Source organism: Protopterus annectens, chromosome 12.part0, assembly GCF_019279795.1.
Source record: "Protopterus annectens isolate FY-2018-M chromosome 12.part0, PAN1.0, whole genome shotgun sequence".
Taxonomy (NCBI): domain Eukaryota; kingdom Metazoa; phylum Chordata; order Ceratodontiformes; family Protopteridae; genus Protopterus; species Protopterus annectens.
The window spans coordinates 1,088,981,401-1,088,999,921 of record NC_056746.1 but is presented as its reverse complement, the minus strand read 5'-3'; the positions used below and the strand labels follow the sequence as shown (position 1 = coordinate 1,088,999,921).

At 43.6% G+C, this 18,521-nt stretch overlaps 1 protein-coding gene across 1 annotated transcript in view; it reads left to right on the top strand.

Moving 5' to 3' along the window:
* LOC122816990 (protein MTSS 1-like) overlaps positions 1 to 18,521 on the top strand; it is a gene marked incomplete in the record, with an annotated part of 941,883 nt that overhangs the window by 402,131 nt on the left and 521,231 nt on the right.

The window sequence follows — 18,521 nt, the reverse complement described above, 5'->3', positions numbered from 1 at the left end:
AAAAAAGACCCAACCTAGGGTCTGTGACAACCATTCACCGTCTGCTAGTCCTCCAAGGTGTGTTATCGCTGAGGAAGGTGAGGTGCTTTTGCAGCCCCCCTCTGTGACTGAGGTGGTGATGCAAGCCTCTGTCGAGACCCTTACGGAGTCTGACATGCTGTCTGGTCCCTCAATTTATAAGCAGACCTTGGCTTTCAGTTCTTCACTAAGGTCTGGAGTCGCTCAACAGACCTCTTTCTGATGAACGTTTTTGTACAGGCAACATTCCCTTGAGGCGTCAGCCTGCATTGGTTCTGCTTTACAAAGGGACTGGCATCAGGATGGTGGACATACCTAGACCCAAGGCCAAAGCTATTTCCAAGAAGAGATCTGCCTCGGGTCCTACGCCTAGGCTACTGGTTCCCACTCAGCAGGTTGTCCGCAAGACCTGGTCAGGTTAGCTGAGGACCTTATTTACTTAATCAAAGCTAGGCAACCCCATTCTTGGAGTCTTCCCCAGGGGAAAAGGAAGAGGGATCCTACCACTGAAGTTTTCTCTGAACCTCCGGATTCAGATGAAGGTTCTGACTAGGAGGAGTGTCTCTTTGAGGCGGGATCCTTCCTTACTAACTTTGAAGATTCAGATTCTGAGGAGAATCTGCCTTAAGCTTCCCCTCATGAAGCTATCTCTTTTGGGGAAACACTCCGTACCATGATAGAACATTTCCAGTGAGAGGCATAGGAATACCCACAATCTAAAGAGTGTTAGGGAGTTTCTTAACCTTCTAGAGCATGACGTTATGGCTATTCCTCCTGTATTGGAGGAGGTAAGTGATGTTTTTATGGTCTCTTCCTTGAACCCAGACTCTCTACCTCCAGCCCCTCGAAAACCAGACAGGTTTTACAGGGTGCTGGACTGTCATAAAATATCTCTTCAGAAACCCCTCTGCTGACCCAGTTTCATATGATAAACTGGCAATTTCATATGCTAGAATACCAACAAAGCATTTTAGATAAAGTAAAGCAAATATATTTTTCCTGGAGGACAAGAAGATTGCTAAGGAATTGTTGAACCTTTGCCATTCCAGTTTCCAAGTGGCCATACACTCATTGCACTGCGGCTATGAAGGCTTCTAACTGAGCTACTATATCTGGATCTGTCATTAGATGGCATCCTTGTCTGAGGGAATAGACCCTACCAGACCATGTCACAGCCAAACTTCTAGATGCACCCCTAGATAAGGACTTCCTTTTTGGGCCAAAGGCAGAGCCTGTGTTAAAAAAAGATGGAAGATGAAGCAAACTCTGTGCAAACTGTGAAGGATTTCCTCCAAGTTCTGCCTCTTAGATTTAGTAGGAATTTTTCCACTAGACACTTGACCTTTCCCCTCAATCAAAAGGCAGTCAGAGGAAGCCTCTGAGTTAAAGGTCTCAAAGGCAGCAGCAGTCACAGAGGCCCAGACCATGGTCTTCAGGAACCCCTAGGTAGGGGGAGTTCTAGGCCACAGGGCCCTGGCAGAGACAACAGCAGTGATTCTTCTTTCCCCTACCCATCCCCCCACCTTCTTCAGAAAAGATAGGAGGAAGGCTATCCCTGTTCAGAGAAAACTGTTTTCCCTCATCACTTCAGACAGGTGGGTCTTGAAAGTTATCTCAGACGGTTACAAGCTCACTTTCAAAGAGCCATTAAAATATTCGGGGTACCTGGATGTTCTGCAGAATCAAAGAGCAGGGGCCCTTTCTGATTCACAACCTATGTTCATAGGACTCAGTGGAACCAGTACCAGATCATCAAACAGGGAAAGGGGTTCTATTCCAGGCTATTCCTGGTTACCAGAAAAGAAAGTTCTTGGTGCCCAATTCTAGACCTATCCACCCTCAATCATTCTTTTCTGATACCAAAATTCAGAATGTTGATTCTTCAGAAACTTCTTCCCATGATAGCCCCTCAGGCCTTAGACCTAAAAGATGCTTAACTTGCACATTGATGTAGAGGAATCTTGCAGAAGTTTTCTTCACTTCAGAGCAGGTACCAGTCACGTTAAATTCTCTGCACCGTCCGTTGACTTGTCCACTGCTCCCAGGGTCTTCACAAAGTGTTTAGCTCCTGTGATCACCTTCTGCAGAACAACAGGAATCCAAATTTACCCTATCTGGACGACTGCCTCATTCAAGCCAGGAGTCAGTCAAAGCTCCTAAAGAATCTGGCCATTACTCAGACCTTCCTCACCTTCTTGGGTTTCACCATAAATCTTTGCAAATCCAACACAGTCCCATCCACCAGAATATTTTTCCTGGGGACTCTTCTGGATTCCTCCATTCAAAAGGCCTTCCTCCCTCCATTAAAGGTCTCTACCTTGACTCAGTACTTCCAAAACGGTGTGAAGAGAGAATGACTTCCAGCCTTGGAATTCCTCAGAGCATTAGGCTACATGACATCTTGTATCCTCATAATCCCTCTGGACAGGCTATACATGGGAATGCTCCAGTGCTACCTCAGTAATCTTTGGTGCCAGCACACAGTCCCTGGAGACAGAAATTCAGCTGATCCCTTGCCTCAAGGAAGAATTTGCATGGTGGACACACTGGCATGTGGCCAGAGCCTGGGTCTTCCCTTAAGGTTCAACCCTCAGGTCCAAATGTTAGCCACAGATGCTTGAGACAGCCTACAGCCTAGGAGGGCTCATTTCTAATGACTTTAATCCCAAAACAGATGGGAAGATCAGTTTAGGGCATAAGCACATACACTGGAAAAAAATGATGGCAGTGCAGAAGGGTCTAGTGACTTTCAAAGATAAGTGAATACCAGGAGTCCTGCTTGTCAAAGCAGACAACACCACAGTCATGTGGTACATAAACGAACAAGGGGGCAACCACTCTTAACTTCTTTGCTGACTAGCGATGCAGGTCTGGGAGACAGCTCACTTTCTGGGGTTGCACCTCTTGCACAATACCTCCCAGGGACTCAAAACACTCTAGCAGATCATCTCAGCAGGAGCTTGATGGATCCCCTACGAATGGCATCTGCATCCGGAAACATTATTTAGCATAATCCAGAAATGGGGATCCCACAGGTAGACTGTTTGCAACCAAAGAGAATGCTCAACTGAAAAGATTCTGTTCCAGGTGCAAGCTACCCACAGCCTGGAGGACAAATGCTTTCTCCTTCCTTTGGAGCCATCTGTTCCTTTATGCATTTCCTCCCCTGCCTCTTCTTCCAAGTGTACTCCTAAGAATCAAGGAAGAAGACCCAAGGGTCATCCTGATAACCCCAGACTGACCCAGGCTCCTGATAACCCCAGACTGACCCAGGCAGCACTGGCATCCTCTGCTACTAAGTTTAACCAACAAACATCCGTGGCAGTTACTTCTGAATGTGGACCTTCTGACTCAGAACAAGGGGAGGTGTATGCATCCCAACCTACAGATTCTGAAACTCTGCCTGGATAATTCCCCCAATACTTCTCCGAGCACACCCTAATCAGACAAGCTCAAAACATTCTCAGAGGCTAGAAGGCCTAGTACTAAGAAATCGTACCCAGCCAAGTGGAAAAGATTCTCTCTGGTGTCAGCAGCAAGGCCTCAATTCTAACTCTGCCATTATCTTTGCCATTTTAGGTTACCGGGCTATCCTTTTCCTCCATTAAGAGTCACACCTCTGCCATTTCAGCCCACATTCTTTCTCTTCCTTTTGTCTTTTCCTACCCCCTGATGAAGCAATTCCTTAGGGAGTGGTTCAATCAAACCAACCAGGAGACAACCCACACCTCCTTAGAACCTCAGTTTTATTCTAGAAAAATTGACTCTACCCCCTTCACCCCCATACCATCAGTTTCTGCTGATTTAAAATTTTTAACCTGGAAGACTGCCCTTTCACTGGCTATCACTTCAGCTAGGAGGGTCTCTGAGCTACAAGCTCTTATGGCAGTCGAACCATTCCTCATATTCCACCCAAAGTATTTTAGGACTGATCTGTCTTATTTGCCAGAATGGTCACGGATACTTCTTGAATCAAGCCATACACTTGCCAGCCTTCTTTCCCAAGCCTCAGAACTGGGAGGAAGCCTTCATTCCTTGGATGTGCACAGGCAGCTTTGCTACTATCCTGACAGAACTAAATCTTTCAGAAAATCAGATCAACTCTGAGTCCTTTGGTGTTTTCCTTCAGAGTCAATGGCAGTCTCCAAGCAGACTCTCTCCAAGTGGATCTCCCACTTTTTTTTTTTTTTTTTTTAACAGCCAACATGGCAAAAAGCCTCCTGAAACTGTAAGGACTTGCTCTACTTAGGTCCATTTCTACCTCTGCTGCCTTCTTGAAAGGAGTACCAATGAAAGACATTATGGAGCTTCCTACCTGGTCATCTGTGAATACCTTTACCAAGCACTGCCATTTATCACACTTCTCCAAGTGTAGAGCAGGATTTGCCACTGCCATCTTGCAGGGCATCCCCTTTTCTCCTTAATCTACCTTCCACCCTCATCTCGTCTTTGGGAACCATCCCACAAGTCAGGACTGCAACAGTGAAAAACAAAGAACATAGTACAGTTATGTATACTTGCAATAAATGTAGATGTTTGAGCATAGTGTTGCAGTCTTATTTCCCTCTCTCCTTCCCCCTTTTCTCTACAGTAATAGTCTGCTTCTATTTTCTTCACTGTTCAGAGGACACCGTGGGTGTTTACTCTGCAGACCCCTTTTCTATCTTTGCATTTACTTATAATTCATCCTGGGGCTCCTACCTTCTAGAGGCAAGAAAAAAACTGTGGCATTGGCTGGTTCTCTTTATACCCAAGTGTACCGATGTCAGGTAAGGGCATCTGCCAGCCCTTAGGGGGAGGGAGTGTTTTACTCTGTTAGTCGGGCCGGCCATGGGCCTTTCACAGCAGGAAATCCCACAAGTCCGTTCCACTGCAACAGTGAATACACTCAAATGTCTACATGTATGGTAAGTTGTACACAACTGTATTTTAGGAGGAGATGTCCTGAGTGGTTAAGACATCTAAGGTTATATGTTGGTGCATCCCTGATTAGTTTGTAGGCTAGTGGGTTTAAGGTCTCATTTTCACACAGGTAACCGTTGTATCCAACAGTCGTAGCCCATTTGTCTGTGTATATCCTCAGATGCTTGACTGGTCTTTACTTATTTATTTTACTTTGCTATACAGTAATAGTTCACACAAGCACAAAGTAGCCTCAGTAAAGTATGCCAGCTGACATCATACAAATACACACTAGTCTTGCACAGCTAGATTAATTCCTGTTTAATTTGGGCAAGCAAAAGCAGGTCAGTCATTTTCGTCCACAGTGCCCCCATTCCATCCAATTAAGACATGCACAAGGTACTTAGATGACATCAGATTTCCACTCCTGACTAAAAAATTGCCATGCTGTGTAATATAATTCAGCTTTTTTTTCCACACAAACAAGCCCCAGTAAAGTATTCTAATGTCATACAAATGCACAGTAGCCTTTAGAAATGTTTATTTTTTAACATGATTATATGACAGCACAGGGTTAGTCGTCGTCCTTCACACAGCCCCTGTACACAGAAATTACAGCTGATTTGACTATGTGCACCTCAAATACCTGATTGTGGTTAACAAAAAAGTGACCACAGTAAAGTACTTTTGTTTCATTGACATACTGTAGCCCCGGCAATGTGTTCCGGCTTGCTTTAGACAAACGCACAATAGTGATAGGTTCATAGTTTCATAGGATGATACTAGTCTATTGGCCCAGAGGCCCTTTTAAGCCTAGCCAAGAATTTCACCCATGTTCCCTCAAAGTTAGCACCTGTTTCCCCTGTCCAGCAGGGACACAGGTGGAATTCCAGGGGTGTATTTTCTGTTTCCCATCCAGTCGGCAAGGTTCCTCTTTAAGAGGGCGAGAGAGGTACAGTGTTTGACATGGATAGGGAGTCTGTTCCACAGATGGGGGTGAGATCTTTGGGACACAAATCTATCCAGCCAGCAAGTTTTGTTAATGTCACAGACCAGGTTAAGGCCTTGTGTACCGGTTGCTCAAATGGAGTTTGTCTTACGGATATGCAGCAACTCCATCAAGGCTGGGTCTGAAATGGCCATGTATGGCACACAGGTCACCTCTGAGAAGTCTGTATGAGTCTGAGTAGAGGTACAGGGCTTTTAGCCTGTCTGTATAGGATAGATGTTTGTGGTCAAGAACCTCTGTGGTCTCCAACTGCTGCATATTCTTGGCAAGGTACATGCCGAAGGGCGCATTGTACTCGATAATGGGTCTGATAAGGGAAGAATACGGGGATATTATGGCCTCCTTGTTCTTGGATGAAATACCCTTGTGTATGAGGTGGAGCATGTAGAAACCCTTTTGTACAATGCAGACAACATGGTGGTCAAAAGTCAGGTTGCTATCAACCTGAGTGCCCAAGTGCCTCATGACTGATTGCATGCTTTGTACGTATGTGATAATTAGTGGGTTGACATTTTCCCCAAAGGGGATAATGATGCATTTCTTGGCATTCCATTTGAGGCCATGCTTCTGGGACCAGTCATTAATCTGAGTAAGGCCCTCTTGGAGAATGTTCATATCACTACGGGAATTTAAGACTGTGCCCAGCTTGCAGTCCTCTGCAAACTTGGTCAGCCACACACACCTGGTGTTGGCTTGCACCTCAGTAAAGTATATCTCAAACAAGAGAGGCCCCAAGACCGATCCTTGGGGTACACTGCTCGTTACGGGTCTGCTACTAGAGTTGGCTCCCCTACTTTGACTGTGTAGGTCCCATCAGTGAGCCAGTTAGCTACCCATCTGGTAACATATGGGTTGATGCTTAGCTGGGAGAGTTTTCTCTATTATGCCTGGGTGGGGAATAATAAAAGCTTTGGCTAGGTCAAGGTAGGCGGTGTGTACAGTCTTCCCCTCATCCCATGGCTTTGGTGACTGTTTCAAAGAAGTCGACCAAGGTTAACAGGCATGATCTCCCCTTGACAAAACCAAACTGTGTGGGGTCAAGTGTTTGGAGGTTGCCAGTATCCTTGTTTATAAGGTCCATGATAGGTTCCATGGCCTTGCAGATCAGGCTAGTTCGGCTGATGGGCCTATAATTGCCTGGGTCAGTGGACGCTCCACCTTTATGTAGAGGGATGACAGTGGCCGTCCTTCATTCAGCTGGGATAAAGCCGGTGCTCGGGCTTTGGTTGAAGAGGGTGTCTAATGGAGCTGAGATCTCATGCCTGAGTTCATGTAGGATATAGCCAGGGATGTTATCGGGTCCCATGGAGACTGTATTTTTTGCCTTTGAGAGGGCACTAAGGACCTGCTCCCTGGTGATGAGGGGAGGGAGGCAGGTGCTGGGGATGTCCTGGTTTACCGATGGGGGGGGGGGGGGGGCAGGGGGTGAAGTTTTCACTGAACCTGTCTGCCAGCAGGTTGGCTATATCTATGACTTTTGTGTATGTGGTGTTATTGGCCACCAGTTCAGAGCAGATTTGGGTGTTGCCTTTGAGATTGTGAACATATGAGAAGAAGGCCTTGTGATTGTCCTTGGTTGCTGTGTCCAATTTGGACTCTGGCTTTTGAGGATTTCACCAGTGACCTTATTTGCTTGCTCAGACAAAGGAGAGAGTCTTGCCAAGCTTAGTGCGAAGTGGAAGCTTATCTGCTTTATTTTGCAGAATCACAACTTGCAAGACAGTTAGCTTGTTCTGGTCATTCAACAACCTATTCAACCTTTGGAAGCATTTTTACTGGTGTTTCCTGATGTAGTCCCAGGGTCAGGTAACCAGAAAATAGTCAAGTTAGTGTAAGCATCCTTCTGCCTTTTCCAGCTGATTGTGATTTTTTTCTAGCAACTAAGAAGGTAAGGGCCCTGGATGGTTACCCCCCCCCCCCCAACAAAAAAAATGACCTGGGCCGGAGCAGCTATTTAAATGTACAAGAAAAGGTTGAATGTGTTGCAGAAAAAATAAGAAATGTAGAAAATCCTACTTAGTGTTGGAGACATGGTTGTATTTTACATATAATCGTTCTTATTGGGACAAGGAAATACTGGGATAGAGATCCTAGGTTAATGTGACTGCATTCAAAAGTACTCAGGTTCATGTACATGTGTGTGTGTGTATTGGTGTATGGCTTTTTGCTCTTGATTGGCAATGAGAAGCAAAGTTTTGTGGATGCATTCGTAACATAAGCTTTCTGGAAGCAGTAATTCATAAGTAGGACTTGGGACTTTTTTTCTGTCCCATATCAGCATCTTATCAACTGCTTATGAACTGTTAGCAGCATGTGGCAGATATAGCTGTTTTAAGACTAGGTATAATGCTGGCAGCCCTGCTTGTATTGGAAAAAAAAATTTATTGCAATCATTGCCATAGATTAGCTTTCTGTCCCTCCAAATTCACTGTCACTGTTCTACGTGTACTTGGCTAGCATAGAGTGATGGGAGAAGTTGTCATAACAGTATTTTATACTACAGTTGTATTAACACAAATTGTCTCCCAAAAGAGAAATCAATTAATTCTCTAAGCATGTTGTCAAAAGTCACACCGTAAATAAAAATAACACATTTAAATCTTTATTTCGAAATTAACACCACATCTACCACCCATGCAGATAGAATTACAAGCGCTAAGGAATTATATAGTATAGTCTTGACAGCATGCTTGCGTATTTGTGTTTTTAATAAATTTAAAATCTTAATCGGATATCTGTTCAAAACTTTCAAAACTGAAATTCCAAGAGTTGTGAGAGTGGGCAAGATATGAGCCAGTAGTTTACTCAGGAAATGTGCTTTAAGGATGCAGTAGAATGATTGTAGTGTTCTAGCCATAGGGTAGAATAGTGGAGGCCAGACTGACCTTTGTACTGTTTTCTGTGAGCATTCTCTGTTACTCCAGTATGTTTGCCATATTATCTTCCTGTGGCAGAGGGGTGTGTTGGAGTAACTGGTTGTAATCACTAGTTTTGTATAGCTCATGCTTTTAAGAGTTGTCAGCTTCAGACACAGCTGTAAAACTTGTGTATATCAAGGCTCTTGTGTAATGCTGTGGAGAAAAGGGATGTTTGCTAACCAGCTAAAAATGTGTCGAGTTATGCAGGCATTGTGCTATCTACCCACCTGATGTCAGAAAATGCTGTTTGAAGATCATTAACGCTGGCCTGTCAGCACATTCTTAAATATATCTCTTGCTTAGTGTGTGCTTTCATAACATGACAATGTTGTGTCTGGACGCATGATTGGCTCACTTTGACAGTACTGACATGCAAATTTGGATGGAGGATATTGGCAAACTGGTCTCTTGTGAGTTTATCCCTATGTTCTAATGTGTCTTCTCTGTTTTTGTGTTTATCGCAAATGATGCGGCCCTTTATGGTACTAAGGAACAGAGCTTTGATTATACCTTGTGCACTGTTTGAGCTGTTATAAGTTTCCTTATCTTTTCTCACCAAAATCCAAGCTTCTCTCTGTTACTTCTGCCATTCTCTACCTTCATCTTGACTGCTTCCCATTGCTTTAGAATTAAAATAGTTATTTGTTTCATTTACATTGTGTAAAATATTTAGGCAGTTTGATAAATATGAACGTCCTTGTAGTGTCGTGTAGTGTTGAACTGCTTTAAATGTGAATTTGCATTTATCACATATTTAACACTACTAAATGTAACATTATCTATCTCATGGAAAAGATTTTCTTAGTGGTATGTATTTTGATTTCTCTAGCCCCATGACTTTTTCAGCACCCCATTTGCTAGCACCGACAGACACCTGGAAGGAGAAACAAAAGGCAAATTGTGGCACTAATCCAGTTGTCAGTTGATTTTTTTTTTCTTTTTTTTTTTTTAATGTCTCCTCCTCCTCCCCAGAGTTGACTGCAATACCTTCTATGCTACGCCAGTGCCGGTGCACATGTTCATTTCATTTGCAGGTTTGCAGTTGCTTCAGAAGTGCTGTACAGTTTTAAAGGGCTCACAGGCCTTAAATCCCGAATACAAGAACTGCATTTGCTATGTTTTCCCCTGACATGATGTTCCTGTGACAGGACTTGTTCCCACTCCTCCCCATGCATGATGCGTGAACTGGTGTCAACCACCCACTGAAATCCCTCCAATTCAGTCTCTTCAAGCATGTGGGCCACTGTTCGAACACTTGTCATCTGAAGTGTATTTTGTGCCGAAACATCAGTACTGTTCAGCTGTCCTTCCTCAGTGATTTAGTTTTTGGTAAAAGTAAACAAGTTCCTTACAAGTAATAAAATGTTATATATGAAGCGCAAAGTATAGCAGTTTACACAGATATGAAGATAGCCATATTGATCTGATGAGTTTGCATAAACTTACATCAGGAATTAGTAGTATAGCCCTTAAAGAACTTGTTTTGCTATGTGTGAGTGTTCAGACTGCCTGCTTAGTATTAACCCATGAGTAATTGGTGTTGTGTTCATTAAGGTAAATTGTTTAGAATTCCTTGAGACAGTAGAATGAGTAAGGCATTAGAGAAATAGCTGATAGAAGTATAAAGAAAAAGAAATTGAAGGGAAAAAAAGCAAGTTTTAGGTCAAAATTAAATTTGGGTCTGAAGAGTGCATCCCATATTTCACCCTTACTTTTCCTATTCCTTTAGTAAATCACAATCCCCATCTTAATATGGATCATCGAGTTTACAACCCATGTATGTCCTATTTTAGTTTATTGCTGGCATCTCCATCATATGCAAATATCTTAGGTGTTTGTTGAGGCTGCAGACAAGAATTGGGAAGTAATTTTTCCAGAATGTAGATGTTTAACTAGGTCATAAGTTAGAAAGCCATGTTAATATATAAATTGGGCTGAAAAAATGGGCAACAAAACATCTGTCTTGTTTTACATGAGCTGTCTGTATACTGAAATGATGAGACATTTAAATGTGTACTGTCAGAACTACAAATGGGTCTGAGGCAGTACAGTATTTGTATAATTACAAATCAGTAGATCTAATGATGTAATTTTCATTCATTCCTCAGTGTATGGGTCTCTGATCCAACTCAGTCAGTCTGATTAGATTCTTGGATCCAACTCTTGAGCTCCTCTCTTTACCCATAATGCCCCATTACTTGCCAGATTACCTCCAGCTCTCGTTTGCCACATTAACAATTTGTCACATTGCATTCCCTTGAGCTCTAAGGTGCTTTGTTTGATATTGAGTAAAAATAGAATTTATTTTCTCTTCTTTTCTGTACATTTACTATTTGTATCTATTTAGCCTTTCTTCTTCTACTCTTCTTTATCTCTGGGATACCGTTTAGTTAACTTTGTACCATTGTTGGTACTAAGCCTTCTTTCTATACCTTTTAGGTATTCCCTCTACCATTGTCGGTAGCTAATCTTTTATTTTTCCTTTTTTTCTATAAATAAAACAAAAAAAACTCTATATAAACTATCTTGTAGAGTTGAGTTTCTCCCTCATTTCTTTTTGATTATTGTTATTGGCTATTGTTTGGTCATTGGTATGTCTTACAAGCCTACCGGCTTTAAAAGGTGCACTTCTTGTGGACGTAAGATACCCAATTCTGATGCCTCCAGGGAGTATGTATATTGTTTAGGCCCTTCTTACTTGCAGGAATCTTGTGAAGTTTGTACAGGTTTTAAGTCAAGGGCAGTCAGTGACAAGCAAAATAAGTTGGTCCTGAAGGGCCTTTTGCCAGCTTTGTCTTATTGTATTACTGCTACTTCTGGGATTTAACTCCCTGCAAAAAAAGCAAAGATCAGTGGAGCCCAGGGAGCAAAGAAAGCCCTCACCTTCACTATCTCCTGCACCTGCTTCCAGTTTGGAGCCACCCTGCAAAGGTACAAGTGTCAGATCCAACACCTTCGGACCAGACAACTTCTGTGGTCGTCTCCCCCGATCTGGAGCCCTAGATTTTCTCTGGAACCGGTGACTCCTAGACTTGGGTCTCCATTTTTATAGGAGACAACTAGGAAGTCGTCCTGTCCTCCTTCCTAGACTTCCTCATTCGGGTCCTCCCGTAATCTTTCAGAGGCAGATGTGGACAGGATGAAGAGGAAATTTCTTTGAGTACAAATTCAGATGGGGGTGTTGCCATCTGTCTCCCATCAGAAATGTGAGCTTCAGCCACCTTCACACCCCACAGTAACTCCTCCAATCTGACCCATCGTTTTGGAGCCATCAGATTTGAGAGCGCTAAGAGTTGAAGTGTCGGATCTGAGGATTCCACCTTCGGATGTGACTTTTTTCCTCCCGAACTGTTCGGTGCCGATCCCCAGTGAGCAGGCAGTGTCTTGGAGCTGAAGCATCAGTGCCAGATTGAGGGATTGACTTGGACTCAGAGGTTTTTAGAGCCATCATTTCCCCTCTGAGCTTCTGCGCTGAACAGCTCAGGTTTGACTCCCTCCTCAGAGGGGAGATTTAGGAGGGGTGGAGAACTGGCTGAGCCAAGAGCTTCGGCTCCAGCGAGGTTGGTTTCTACTTCTCCTGTACACTTTGCCTTTAAGGGAATCTTCTACTCTCACTTCCACTGAATCCTGTACCTGTTCTCCCAATGGATTTGAGCTCTTTGGTTTCTACTTCTCCTGTACACTTTGCCTTTAAGGGAATCTTCTACTCTCACTTCCACTGAATCCTGTACCTGTTCTCCCAATGGATTTGAGCTCTATCTCCTCACCCTTCTCCACAGGGACAGCCAGCCCATAAGCACTTCCAGGCAATTCCAGTTTAGGATCTCCCTGTCTCTTCTGACACCTCTCCAGAACACCCCACTGAAGAAGTCCACCAGAAGAGAACGTGCAAGAGGAGGCACTTGATTCCCCACAGGCATCTTTAACTGAGAACACTGATTTTGATGAGGGGGAAAGGTCCTCTAGGTCCCTGCCTGAGAATGACTGCTACTTAGACATTTTAGTGATCCTGCTCCAAAAAGTGATCGGAGCTCCCAAAGCCCTTGCTGAGAGGAATCAGTGTCCTGGAAGCCTTCGGATCTGGCCTGTCTACGTCTTGGGTTACCCCTCTGGTGGATGACCTTAGACCTAGTCTCCCACCAGGTGCGGAAGGAACTGGATACCATGAAGTCTTTCCTTGCAGATCGGACAAGATTCTAGGATTCCCAAAGACAAACAGTATTGGAGTAAGGGAACCCTTGTAGATGCTGTGGGTGTGTCAGCAGCCACCAAAAAAGAACTAGCATGCTGGACAGATGTGGAAAGTGTGTTTACGCTTAGAACTTTGCCTTGCAGTTGTTTAACTACCTAGCACATTTTACTAGATTACTGTGGAACTTGATCAAGGAACCCTCTAAGTCTATCCCAAAGTCCATGTTGGCAGAGGATGAGAAAACTTAGACTGCATGGTGGCCAGTTGGGAAGTGTATGTCCAATGTGTCCATGAGGTTAGTAGTATATCACACTACTGAAGGTTCCTCAAGGGCTAGTTTGGGCATAGCCATTAGGAGACATGCCTGTATGAGACTCCGTGATTTTGCATAACACTTTAAATCCTCTTTCATCAATGCTTCTTTTGATGGATCATCCTTGTTTGGGCCCACAGTTAAGGGCACACTTTCCTGCAGTGAACAAATGGAAAGATCTTGTCTGCTGTTGGAATCCATTTCTCTACTCAACAAAGAACTTTGTCGGAATCATTGCAGTGGTAAGATTTTCTTACGAAAGTCTAAAGGACCTTTTCAGGACTAGAATAGTCATTTTTCTGTCAGAGGCAAAGGGGGCAATAATAATGGAAGACTGTCCTTGCAGCAGAGAGGGTCCGCAAAACCAAGGATCTTGGGATTTTCTCAAGCAGGCCCTTTCTGTGCTCCTGGAAGGTTGCCCGACTGTTCTTTGGAGGCAGTCGGGGGGGGGGGGGGTTCTTGCAGCCATCACAAGAGATTCTTGGGTGCAAAGGATCATATCCAGAGGATACCTCATTCCCTTTTCACAAACCGACTCACAGAAGAAATGTCTCCCAGATGTGCCCATTCAATCAGAGGGAGTTGGCAGCATTAGAAATCTAAAAGCTGCTAGAAAAGAGTGTCATCTAAGAGGTCCCACCAGACCAAACAGGATCCAGAATTTACTCACCGTTCTTTTTATTGCCGAAGAAGTCAAGGGATCTAAAACCTGTTCTCTGTCTCAGTCTTCTAAATCAATTTGTGAAGAACTCTCAAGTTTCGAATGGTCACTGTTGAGTCCATTCTACCTCTTCTACAGAAGAATGACCAGATGTGCTGTAGAATTTTTAAGGTGCATAATATCACATCAAAATAAACAGGTGCTCTTGAAGATATCTGCCCTTTCGGCTAGGAGCCAGTCATCCCCAGTTTAGAGTCCTGCCCTTTGGGCTCACCACAGCCCCCTGGGTGCTCACTAAATGCATGAGAGTGGTGGCAGCTCGTAACAGACTGCAGGGCTTCAGTGTGTTTCTTTATCAACCAAGTATCTCATAGAGAAGGCCAGGGATTACTTATTCCAGTTGTCCATTTCTAGGGATCACAGTAAATCTTTCCAAGTTCCAACTTCAACCAGTTTAAATAGGAGCTCACCTGACATAGACTAGCTCACATTCTTACCTCAGAGCAGAATTCATTCCGTAAGAGTGCATGTCAGATTCTAGACCATCCATAACCTCCTGTGAGACTGGTTCTTCAAGCCTGAAGTTTGACGGCTGTAGTGATTACCCAGTTGCCCATGGCTCACTTTCACATGAGGATTCTCCAGTGGACCCTGTCAGTACAATGGCTAATGCTTCGACATCTGTTAAAGCATCCAATAAAGATTTTGAGTCTGCAAGGATTCTCTACTTTGGTGGATCTAGTTTAATGAGGTTTGTCAGGGATGCCCATTTATCTTTCCTTACCTGAAGGCCACACTGACCACGGATGCCTCCCAATTGGAGGGTATTACTTGGGAAATGGACTGTTCAGGGTATGTGGTCCCCAGAAGAGACCAATTTGTATGTTAGCATCTTAAGAGATGAGAGCATCCTATTAGCATCACAGGTTTTTCAGTACGTTCCCTCTAGGTACTATTGCTATCCAGACTGACTATATGTCATTAGTTTGGTACATTAACAAACGGTGCGGGGGGGGGGGCAGGACCAGATTTTAACCCCTTTACCGAGAAGCAGTGAGAGCCTGGCAGTGGGCGATCTCTTGTAGTAATGCACATTCCAGAGAAATCTCTTAGCTGACAAGCCCAGCAGATCCATCTGGATACTTCACGTGGTCTGTCACTCCTGTAGTGATGGAAATAATTTTTCGTCACTGGGGTCAACTTTGCTGCAACCTCTTTGCTTTTCCCCTCAACAAGTGCAGCAGGTTCTTTGCCCTAATTCACCCTCAGGGGGAGTCACTGAGATGCTCTAGCCTGCCTTTGGGCTCCCAGTCTCCTGTATGCTTATCCTCCCCTTTTCTTAATACCCAGATTTCTTCAGAAAGCGCAACAGTTGAAAATCATGGTAAGTCATTGCTCTCTTCTGGCCTTCGCAGGTGTTCCCTTTCCTATGGTGTCATCTTTTGTGTCTGCCTTGGACACTGGACCCCAGTCCAGATCTCCTGTCACACCCATCGGGAATGATTCATTCTGACATTCATGGCCTCAAGTTAACTGCATGGTTTCTCCAATTTCAGTGATGGCTAGACAGTCTAGCGTTTCCTCTCTAGTTGATCAGATTTTATCCTCCTTTCAAAAACCTTCCACCGGAAAGATTTACAGGAGTTAATAGAAGAGATTTTCATTATGTGTGGAACAGAGAAACCTGGATCAATCACTTCACAGCTCCAGTTCCTGCTATATTGGATTTCCTAGCTTCAGTTTTTCAGGACTTTGCCAGTTTGCAGCTATCTCTAATTACCCCATAGGACATAATGCCCCCCCTTAGCTTCTTCTAAAATATGTAAGACTTTTCTGAAGGGTACTCTTCTGCTTAGACGTAAGAGACCCTACTGCATCACTGGGATATTACTGTATTATTACAAACTTTAACTCTTTCCCCCTTTGAACCTTCAACTAAGTTAGACCTGAAATTTCTCTCTTGCAAAACCATTTTTCTTGTTGCCATTATGTCAGCAAGGCAAGTTTCTGAACTCCAGGCACTTTCTTCAGAGCCGCCTTAGGTATTTCACAAGGAGTTTGTGACATTACATACAAACCTAAATCAAGTAATCAATTTACCAATCTTCTTTCCCAAATATGACCGGGAGAATGCATGCTACATCTTTTTGATGTACATAGACAACTTTGTTTTTACCTCCATAGAACAAAATGATTTTGAAACTGATAACTGTCTAAAAACAAATTGGGAAAACCAGTATCTAAAGTTAAATTGGATAAATAGATAAAAGATTGCATTTCCTTTGTATATTCCTTAAAAGAGGTTTGTCCTTGCCCATATCTCCAAAGGCTCATTTGACTAGACACATGGCTATGTCATCTACTTTTTGGGCCAGAGCTTCAATTGATGGCATTTGTGCTGTGGCCACTTGGTTCAGTTCCCTTACTTTTATTGCTCATTACAAGTTGGACATTGTATCCAGGAACAGGGCTGCCTATGACTCCGTGGTTCTCCTCAGTATCCTTCCATGAGGCTCACCCAAGATGATCGTAGCTGGGGACTCTATCCAGTATTTTGAGGAGTGAATGAAAATGACATCATCAGATACTAAAGCTATGTACTCACCATAGCTATGCATCTGTGTTGTCCGTTTTCATTCTTCAACTCCCCACCCTCTTTCCCCTACCCTTTGGGAGGGATCTGATGATACATATGGGAACTATTGTTTCCAGCCTGAGCCACTACTCTCTCTATCTTATTATTTATTATAATTATAGATAATAATATAAGTATTTATGCCTTCTGGCATATTTAGCAGCATGCTCAATCTGAGGTAATCTGGCAAGTAAGGGGCATTGTGGGTAAAGGGATGAGCTTCAGAGTTGGATCCAAGAATCTAAAGAGATTGGCAGAGTTGGATCTGATGGTCGGAGCAGAGACCCATAAGTTGAGAGAATGAAAATGGACAACACAAATGCATAGTTATGGTGAGTACTTCATATAAGGGTACCGAGTGTTTAAAATTACTCAAGACAAAGAGGTATGTATTGCCTTCTTGAGGGTGTTAGAACTTTGGCATGAATTAATTGGTAAAAGAAGGGCATTGAACACCTCAGCCAGTTTTTAATTGAAACTTGACAAATACATGGGTTGTACATACATTACTGGCAATCTCGTCAGATTTTGAGAAGAAAAACATAGTGAAGCAAAGGCTTCTGTACCCAGCCATTCATGGGATTCATTTTAGAGTTTGAATAAAATGGCTGTATATATTTGTCAATAATTTGTCTTTGCTCTTAAGTCTTTTTTTTCTTTTTTTTTGTTCCCCATGAATTTTTTTTCTGTTTGCAGCAATGAAGGATGTTCATAGTGTTTCACTGTTGCAGTCATTATTCTTGGGTTATCCTGCTGGCAGGCTACCTGCAGTCGGCCAGAATTCCAAAGTCTAGGTCCGGCGTCGGTTGCTGTAGCCTCTTCCCTGACATCAGTGCGCCAGGGGTATAAAAGATGCAGCCGATGCCATTTTCTCCAGTCTTGCTTGCCGTGCGGTGCCCGAAGCAAAACCAGTTTGCAAGTGCCGGTCGGCAGACTTCTGAGATTTTCAAATCCTAAGTCTTCATTAAAGCTAAGTCCTCTGTTGGGGAAACTTTTTTCTTGTCCAGACCGATGTCAGAAAAAGTTAACAATTGTATTTCTTGTGGGAAGCAAATACCTCATAAGGATTTTCACTATTACTGTATTCCTTGCCTAGGCCCTGATCACAATATTGCTAGCTGTCTGTTTTGTGCTAGATTTAAACAACGCACTATCAAGCTTCGGTTTGATTTTGCATTTCATTACTTTGGCCGAAGATTTAATTATATAATGCCATCGGAACAGCCAACAACCGGAGTTTACAAAAAAAGCAAGGACAAGGATAGGCATCAGAGGTCCAAAACAGACTAAGCCTCTACAAGGCCAGTCGCCGGTTCGTCTGTTCTCAGTGAGGCGCTTTCGCAGCCCCTGGCACCCGCTACCAACTCCCATTTGGAGCCGACTGGGCCTCTGGAAACTCAAGGTATTGGACACTCGGAAATCACTCCCTCAGATGGGTCCGGAGCCACTGAGCAGGCATCGGCTTCTGAGGGTGTCTTCAGACCTACACAACTATATATTAAGCCATCTTTAGCTTCAAAGACTAAAGCAGCTCTAAAGACAAAGAAACAAGTACAGCATTCTCCTACTCAGACTTCCATGCCTAAAAACAGATGCTCAAAATGGCCGAAGACCTAATTACTTAGATCAGGGGCTCCCAACCCCCTCCTGATAAGAGGCCTAGGCAAGAGACAGATACCTGGTCAGAAGAATCGTACTGTATTTCCTCTGATTCCTCTTCTGAACAGGATTACTCCATGCTTCCCTATGAGGATTCTGATGCTGAAGAATCCATTCCTTCAGCCTCTCCTCCTGAGGACTATTCTTTTGGGGAAACACTGCATGCTATGAGGGAGCATTTCCACTGGGAGAGCCAAGATTATTTCTGGCAATG